Source organism: Tupaia chinensis, unplaced genomic scaffold (genome assembly GCF_000334495.1).
Source record: "Tupaia chinensis unplaced genomic scaffold, TupChi_1.0 Scaffold142134_1, whole genome shotgun sequence".
In the NCBI taxonomy this organism is placed as follows: Eukaryota; Metazoa; Chordata; class Mammalia; order Scandentia; family Tupaiidae; genus Tupaia; species Tupaia belangeri.
In genome coordinates, this window is record NW_006201985.1 from 362056 (window position 1) to 370799 (window position 8744).

Consider the following 8744-nt stretch of genomic DNA (forward strand, 5'->3'; position numbering starts at 1 on the left):
GGGTCAGTCCCAATGAGACAGAAGACCTAGAGAATTGGACAGGATGGCCTCTGCTGTCCCAGTTTCTAGGCTCTTAGGATTTGCCATCTGCTTGGTGATCTGACTAAATGAAAGGTAGAATTTGAACTTGTTTAGGGAAACTTTCTAGTATGCACCAGTTCCTTCGAAGTAGGTGGTCAGAATTTGCTGTCAAGAGATGTGTGGTCCTTTATGTCTGCACCTCTAGAATGTCACAACTGTCAGTAGTTTTCACACATACTGGTTTTTGTTGTTTTGATTTTTTTTTGTCTTCATCTTAAGATAGAAAGATTAGAAGCTGTCAGAAGTAGTTTATGTTAAAGAAGGAATCTAGGAAGGAAATGTCAGAGGTATGGGTCCCAAAGTCTCAGATAAGTCAAGCACGAAGCCTAGTTGGATACATTGAGAGCTACTATCCAAGGTGAGAAATCATGCCCGAGGGTGTATGGTCATGCAACAGTCCCTTCTCTTCTGTTCTGTAGGGACTGGGGCATGCATGCACACACACCCAGTGTTTTTCAAGCTACTGAGTCTAGGACTTGAACTTTGGAGTCAGCTATGTGGGATCTAGAACCATAACCACCATGCTACCCACTGGTCCTGTATTTTAGTCTTGAAAGAAACATTCATGACATCTTTCCTATATCATTAAAAACTTTTCATGAATATTATTTTCATAGTAGCATTTTATCACACAATGTAGACTTACTGTAGTTTTCCTTAATCTCCAAATATTGGATACTTGGCTTTTTCTCACTATAAAACTGAGGTTAGTAGAACAAATAGCTTTCATAAAACAGGAAATAATAATAAAGAAAAGATTAGCCAGGTACCATGTGGCCACCATATCCAAGGAGCCCCCAGTCTCATACTATAATCTGGGTGGGGAAAACCCTTTTCCCCAGCTCTGCTTATCTGTGAGGGATACTTGAATCTCTTGTATCTGGCAGAGGCAATCTGTCAAGATAGTCACTGCTATAACCAGTTGTAATTTCCAAATCCACCTGGGCTAAAAATCCTTTAGGAAGTGTGAACCTGAACCCTGTGATGAAACTAAGGACAACATAGCTTTCTTTTGGCCACATTGCCATTCTCACTGTTCTCTATCCAAAGAAACAGCAGAGCTGTGATAATAGAAGGAAAGTATGCGGTCATCTTAGTGCAGGAGCATGGTGTGGAAGGAATAAGCTGCAACTTGGTCCAGTTTGTACCATGAAAACCATCCTTCATCCTCTGAAAAGATGGTGCCCAGTGGGTACTTCCTCTGATTGATTCTACTCTCTTCTCCTGAGTCAGCATCCACCTTTCCTTTTGCAGCTTCCACTTATCGAGCCATTCAATATTGTTTCTCCTCCATCCTCTTCACACAGGAGACTCCCTTTACTCTTTAGGATTAAGAGTTTCATGCTTGGCGTCTTGCAACCTCCAGTTGTGTCTCAAATTTCTCCCATGTGCTTCTCAAGGTTTCCCTCTTAGTTTATTGTTAGGTTGGGAGACATGGGATAGGTATGAAGCTTAACCTGTATATAGTCTCTCTTAAAGAGAAAACAAAAAATTTTATTTAAAAAAAACCTAGCCTAATGTAAACATGACTCATCATGGTGTTAGTTTTGTTATAGACATTTCAGTTCACTGTATGCTAAAAGTGCAGTTACTTGCATCGGCAATGACTCTGGGTCTTGCCTATCTTGGAACAGCAAACCTCACCATCACTGTGGCTGACGACGTGGCTCTCTCTGAGCCTGGCTTTCTCTATAGAAAGAACCACACTAGCTATATAATAGGCCCTTTGCTTGCAATGCAGGATGGATGCTGCCTGCTCCAATTAATTTGAGAGTCAGTACATCTCACCTCTAAATGAGATGCTCTCCTCCTGCCACCAAGATAGATAACATTCCTAGAGGATCCTCAGTCTCCACAATTGTTATGGTCCATCTAGATTTTTCAGAATAACTATATATATATATATGTATGTGTGTGTGTGTGTATGTGTGTGTGTGTGTGTATAAACTACACACACACATACACACACACTTTTTTAATTTAGGAGAGAAATATCAGTTTAATTTTGCTTATATAAGTGGGTAACTTTAAGGTAGGAAATCTGGTTTTGTAGTAGTTTTCTATTTCTCTTGATAGAAATAGCAGTTAAGATTTTCCTTATTGTGAGCAAAACATTGGAGTGACCTGCTTTAGTTATTTAAATGTATGACCCAGTAGGCCTACCTTGCCCTGGGAACTAGGTTTTGTTTCTATTTTTTACTTTTTGCTATAGACCATGTGTGCTCGCCAGAGATGGAAAGAGAGAGAGAGAGGTGAGGAAAGTGAGAAGTCACCCCTAGAGGAAATGACCATGCCACAATTCCTTCACCATTTTCCTCTTGGAATTTTGGGCATGTATGCACACACTCCACTGGTATGTTTTTCAAGCTGCCATGTCCAGGACTTGAACTGTATAGTTGGCCACATGGAGTCTAGCTGCCTTAACCTCCATGCCACCTGCTGGCTTACCCATAGACTAGGCTGAAAAGAGTATTTTTCTCTATGTAAGTAAAAGTTATCTTTTTTTCTTAGGTTTATTTGTTTATTTATTTTATGAGCAAGAGAGAAAGAGACTGAAACAGAGACAGCACCCCCAACATGGTCCTGATGCCACATTCCCTACAGCTCCAGCCAGTCCTAGACTGCGGGCATGCATGTGCCTGGCATACTCAGGGAAGTCTCTGGATACAAACCAGGAACCTTCCCACATGGGTCAGTCCTGCAGAGCATTATGCTATCCATCTTCATGGTCCTGTCCTCATAGTATTTTGCTCTTGGAAGAAGACATGAAATGATTTGCATAAGGAGATTTGATGATTAGATACCTACTGGAGGCTGTCTATATGGTAAATATGAGGCCTAGGGCTAGAGATAACAAAAAGTGCCCTGAATAGGAGATCTTTATGGGTGAATCTAGGCTGTGGTCCCGAGTGTGGTATATGGAGCCTTGAATAGGATGGGGGGACACAGCTTCAAGATTTGACTGGGATCGGCAAAGGCAGTAGGCTAAGCCATCTCAGTAAGTTGTGGAACTTTGGAAAGAAAGACTAAATTCTTGTTTCTGAACTGACTGAGTCATAAGCCTAGTGTTCAAAGATGAGGCTTTGCTATGGCGGTAAAGGATCTTTTTCTTTCATTTTTTTCATTTTTAAAAAATGTTCAATAGGGCACATGCACTCACTGGAGAGACAAGAGAGGGAGAAGGAGAAAGCACCCTCCAATGGGACATGGCACGCCACAGTCCCTTCATTTCTCCATTCTGTCAGGATTTTGGACATGCATGTACACACACCCAGGATTCAAACTGTATGGCTGGCCATGTGGGATCCAGCTTCCTTAGCCACCAGGCTCCAGGGACAGCCCAACAGTGAAGGATTTTTATGGAGATTACCGCCCTAGCCATAGATGGGCACCTCACTGTTCCTGTGAAACCAGCACTGAGTACCGTGAGATAGCAGGAGGGAACAATGGAGGCTGCGGGGTGAACATACTTTCCAGTTTTCCTTCTCCATGTATTTTTGAGAGCTGGAAGAACCCCCTCAAGTGGAGTGAGTCTCTAATGTTCTTTCACACTTGGGCGAGTGGGATTTCATGAGAGAGACTGAATTTTTCAAAGTTGCTCACATCAGCAAACTTGGGTTCCTATTTTCCCTTTTCCTATTTCCAATAATCCCTTACAACTCTACTTCCAAAACCTAAGTGAAGCCATCTGCTTTTCTTTATTCTGCTTGCATGATGCTAGTACAGCCCTGGCATTGTTTTCTCAGGGCTACTAGCCTCCTAACTCCTGGTTCAGCTCTCACCCTTATAAGGGTTCTTTTCTTCACAGGGGTCACTTTATTTATTTATTTTTTAAGGTTTTTGCTATAGGACATGTGTGCTTGCTGAAGAGAGACAGAGAAAAGGAAAGTGAGAAATCACCCCCTGGTGGGATGGCCATGCCACAGTCCCTTCTCCATTCTCCTCTCAGGATTTGGGGCATGCGTATACATGTGCCTGGTGTGATTTTCCAGTCTCTGGGTCTGGTATTCAGACTGGTCAGCTATGTGGGAGTCCAGCACTTTCACTTCCACATCACCTGCTGCTTTGCCTCCCCCCCAAGTTTACGTTTAAAAATGTAGATAAGTCTTGCCACCCCTCTGCTTAAACGCTACAGTGGTTTAACAGCATGCTTATAGTAAAATCAGATCTTATACCAACCTGTGAAACCCTACAAGGTCTTAACCCCCTCTCCAGTTCTTTTTTGTAAAAAGCATTTTCCAGAGGATGCATGCAGTCACCAAGACAAAGAGAGGGAGAAATCAACCCCCAATGAGCATGGTCATGCCATAATCCCTTCCCCATTTCTCCATCCTCTGTAATTTGGGGGACACATGCACATGCATCCAGTATGTTTTTCAAGTGGCCAGGGCCAGAATTTGCACTGCAAGGTCAGTGATCTGGCTTCTAAAACCACTGGGCCATGGGGCTGGCTCTCTGGTCCCTTCTTTTAACACTGTTCCCCTTGCTCACTGCACTCTAGGTAGGAAACTTTCTGTTTCTGGACTAGGAAAATTAATTCCCACTTTAGGGCCTCTGTACTAGCAATTCCAATTGCATTTCCTCTGACTTTTAGTTTCCACACCACATCTTTAGAGAGATATTAGACACCTAAGTGAAAATGATTCCACTCACACCAACTGAATATTGTTTTTGTTATATTTATCGACCTACCTAGCATCTGTCATCTCTCAAAACTAAGCTAGCTACTAGCTTCTGGTCTAGTTTGGGGGCGGGGGTTGGTTAGGAAGAGTATGGTAACAGATGAGTGAATGATTGATTGAATAGCTTACTACAAATTCATTCATTTGGCATTTCTCCTGGGATTAGACTGCAAATTACATGGGAGCAGGGATTTTCAATGGCTCCTCCACTCCTGGAATAATGCCTAATACATAGTAGTCATCCAATAAGTGTTGAATGAATAAAAGGGCTGAAGTGAATAATTCTAGACAGAAAGGAGATCTACTCACATTTATCTCCTAAGGGCCTGAAGCACAGCTCACCTGTTACATGTTAAATAGTTAAAATGTTTTAGTGTTTCCCAGGAGACAACTAATGAGTGAAATCCTTTTTCAGTATTTTCTTTAATACAACAACTTTCTGAATGACATACTTGTGATGTTATGAAATACATATTTGATCTTCACTCCTGTTTTCTGGCACACAAGTTCTAAAGTGCTTGAAATCTCCAGAGAGATAAATATCTTCTTATGTGCTAATGATATGACTGGCAGTAGCTTCAGGATGAGGGTTGGTCACAAGAAAGACCATGACCAGATTAGAGGGTTGGGACTTTGTGCCCCATGTTCCAACCTTCAAGAGGGGAGAAGGGCTGAAAATTGAATTAGTCACCAAGCAGACAGTGATTTCATTAATCATGTCTACATAACAAAAACTCGATAAAACCCCAAAATGATGAGATTTGGAGGACTTCCAGATAGCAGAACATGTGGAGGCTTCCAGGAAATGGAACAAGAACACATTCATCTTCCTGTAGGGCAGTGAACCCCAACTCCACCAAAACCCTTTCAGACCTTGCTGTATGTATCTCTTTATCTGGTGGTTTATTTGTACCCTTTTAAATATCTTGAGACCAGCAGATGGCTAATAGTTATGTCACTGGACTCCCACATAGTTGACTGTACTTTGAATCTCAGACCTGGCAGCTTAGAGCTCACTCCAGGTGCATGTATGTGCATGCCCAAATTTTCAAGAAAAGAATGGAGGAGAAGGGATTGTGGCATGGCCATCCCCCCTGGGGGCTGATTTCTTGCTTTTTGTCTCTCTAGTGAGTGCACATACTCTATAACACAAAACTCTCTTAAAAATATATTTAAATAACTTTTAACAGGGGCCAGCAGGTGACATGGTAGCTAAGGTGCTGGACTCCCATATGGTCAATTGCAGTTTGAACCCCAGACCCCGTGACTTACTTTCTCACTTTTTTTCTCTCTCTTTCTCTCTCTGTCACTATCTGGTGAGTGTACGTGCCCTGTAGAAAATTAAAATAATAATAAAATTAAATAAATCTTTTGTTTAAAGAGAATTTTGCTCTAGGGTGTGTTTGCTCGCCATAGAGACAGAGAGAAAAAGTGAGAAATCACCCCCTCCCCCAGGAGGCTGGCCATGCCACAATCCCTTCTCCTCTATTCTCCTCTCAGGATTTGGGCATGCACTCACACGCACCCAGTGTGTTTTAAGCTGCTGAGTCCAGTCAAACCACGGTCAACTATGTGGGAGTCTAGTGACGTAACCATTATGCCATCTGCTAGTCCCATAAATAAAAAATTCTTCAAAAAATTTTTACAGTATACCAGGAGGTGTAAGACTTCCCCTGCGTTCTGTGAACTGGGATAGCAGATTAACTGAATGTGAGGAGGTAGAGTCATAGGATCCTGAGTTATGGATCCTGAGTTATAACCAGTTGGACAGAGATAGGAAAAACAGCCTGGGGCTTCCGATTGGCATTGTAAGTGCCAGTCTTCCACTTGAGGACCCATCAGGTAGAGCTATCCAATAGTAATTGTGTTTATAAACCTGGAGCTCATGGAGAAGTCTAGGTTTGAAGTAAAGATTATGAGTTATCAGCTACTTGTATGAACTAAAGCTAGGTGGCTGGTGACTCAGCTCTGTGGCTTAGTGCTTAAAAGAGCCTGACCCGACATGGTTGGCCACAGTCTGAATCCCAGGCCCAGTAGCTTGAAAAACATGCTGGGCACATGCCCCAAATCTCAACGGGATGGGCGGGTCAAGGTGGGGCAGGGAAATCTTGGGGACTGAGCCCTTGACTGTGCTATCTGAGTCTTCTCTAGTGGGTAGTGTCAGAGCTTAATTGAATGAGAGTGCCCAGCCTGTGTCCGCTGCAGAACTGATTACCTGCCTGGGGTATATGTGGCAGGGGGTGGAACACACACATACATTTGGTCATAGAATTCTTCTGTGTTGATTATGTTGTGAAAGCAGAGGGAAAAAAGTTTGTTTTCTATAGAATTCTGTGTATTTTCTGTTTTGTAGATGGTGAAACTGAGGTTTGGAGAGATTAAGTTTCTACTCTTTAAATCAAAAAGCAGACTCTCTGATCGTTTGATACTATCGTGTAAACCATAAATGTGGCTTTTTTGCAGTTAGACTTTTTTGAACTAAAATTTTATACATCTTAGAACGGTAGCAATGGTAGTAAAAACAAATAGGAAAACGCATCCTATTTGTTTTTCCTATTCAAAAGAAGTGCTAGCTTTTGGCAGAAAGAGTTATCAGTAATTTATAAATGATCACATATGAGAACAGTATTCTCTCTGCTCCAGAATAAATGTAGTTAACGATGTAAATGCCTGTTTAGCTTGTGAGAAAGAGAGAAATTGAAGAGTGACATAATTTCTTCTTAAAGGTTATATAAGAAACCTAGTAACAGACCAATTTGTAATCTCTCTTCTCTCATGCAGGGAAGATTCTACCATTTCTTTTGGGAAATTCAAGCCCCTTTTGAAAGTAGAATTTCCTTTTCTTAACTTCCTGGGGTGCACGGTTCCCAGGAGCAGCCTGCTTTGGAAGGTGGTCTCTACCTCCGGCTTTAAGTGGGCTTAGCATTTGTCTTTTTGTGGCTCCATGACAGGCAGATGGCGCTTGATGCTAAATGACCTGCTGAGCTAGGGTATGAGCCTTTCAGACATGAAAACTTGATTAACAGCAAATGTTAATTGAAGCAGTGAATTATTAAAGTGTTTCTCCATTAATGATGAATGCTGTTGTTGGATGTTTACCCTGGCTGACATCATAAAACTTTCCAAGAAATTGCTAGCTTTGTCCAAGGAAAACAGGAAAAGGTGGTTGCATTTGATGGCATTAGTAGTGACCTGCTTATGCTCCGTGGCCAGGCTCGCTGAGGAAGACACCATCTTTTCTTTGGGAATCCCACATCGCCTCAACCCAATAAGCAAATCACCTTTCCCATGAATCAGATCTCCAAGTGATCTGATCTACCTCCTAGCTTAGTTTGTATCAGTAGCTGATGATACTCAATCTTACATCAAACCCAGACTTCCCCATGAGTTCCAGACTGATAAATACAATATCAAACAGCTCTACCTGATGTCTCAGGGCACTCCAGACTCATGTCCATTGGTTTAACAAATATCTGTCAAATATCTGCTGTATGAGCCTCATACCACTGTGTTTCCGGGAAAACAGTAATGAACAAAATAGATATAGCTCCCTGTGGAACTTTCCTTCTAATGGCAGAAGAAGAAGCAAATAAAATTAAGCCAAGAAAGAGTAGGAAGTTCCGAATACTGGAGGAGGTGGTGGCAGTGGTGGGAGTTTTAATAGGGTGCTCAGGGAACATTCAAGCAGTCTTAGAAGAAGTTTTAGATGTTCTAATATTTTAGCATAAAAAGTGAAAAGCTAAAATAAACATTAATTTTTCTTTCTCTTCAAATTTGCCCCTTGCCCTGAATTTGAAATCTCAGGGAATGTCGCACCAAGTTCTAAAGTCTCACACCTGGGGTCATCTTCCTCTCTTCAGTATTTGTAAGAGAAGGAATCCTCTGGACCATCTTGAATTCCTACCAGTCCCAAGCTAGACTTAGGCCTTCACAGAGGTATAGGCAGAAACTCCTGCCTCTTGTCCACTTTTCATTGACTCT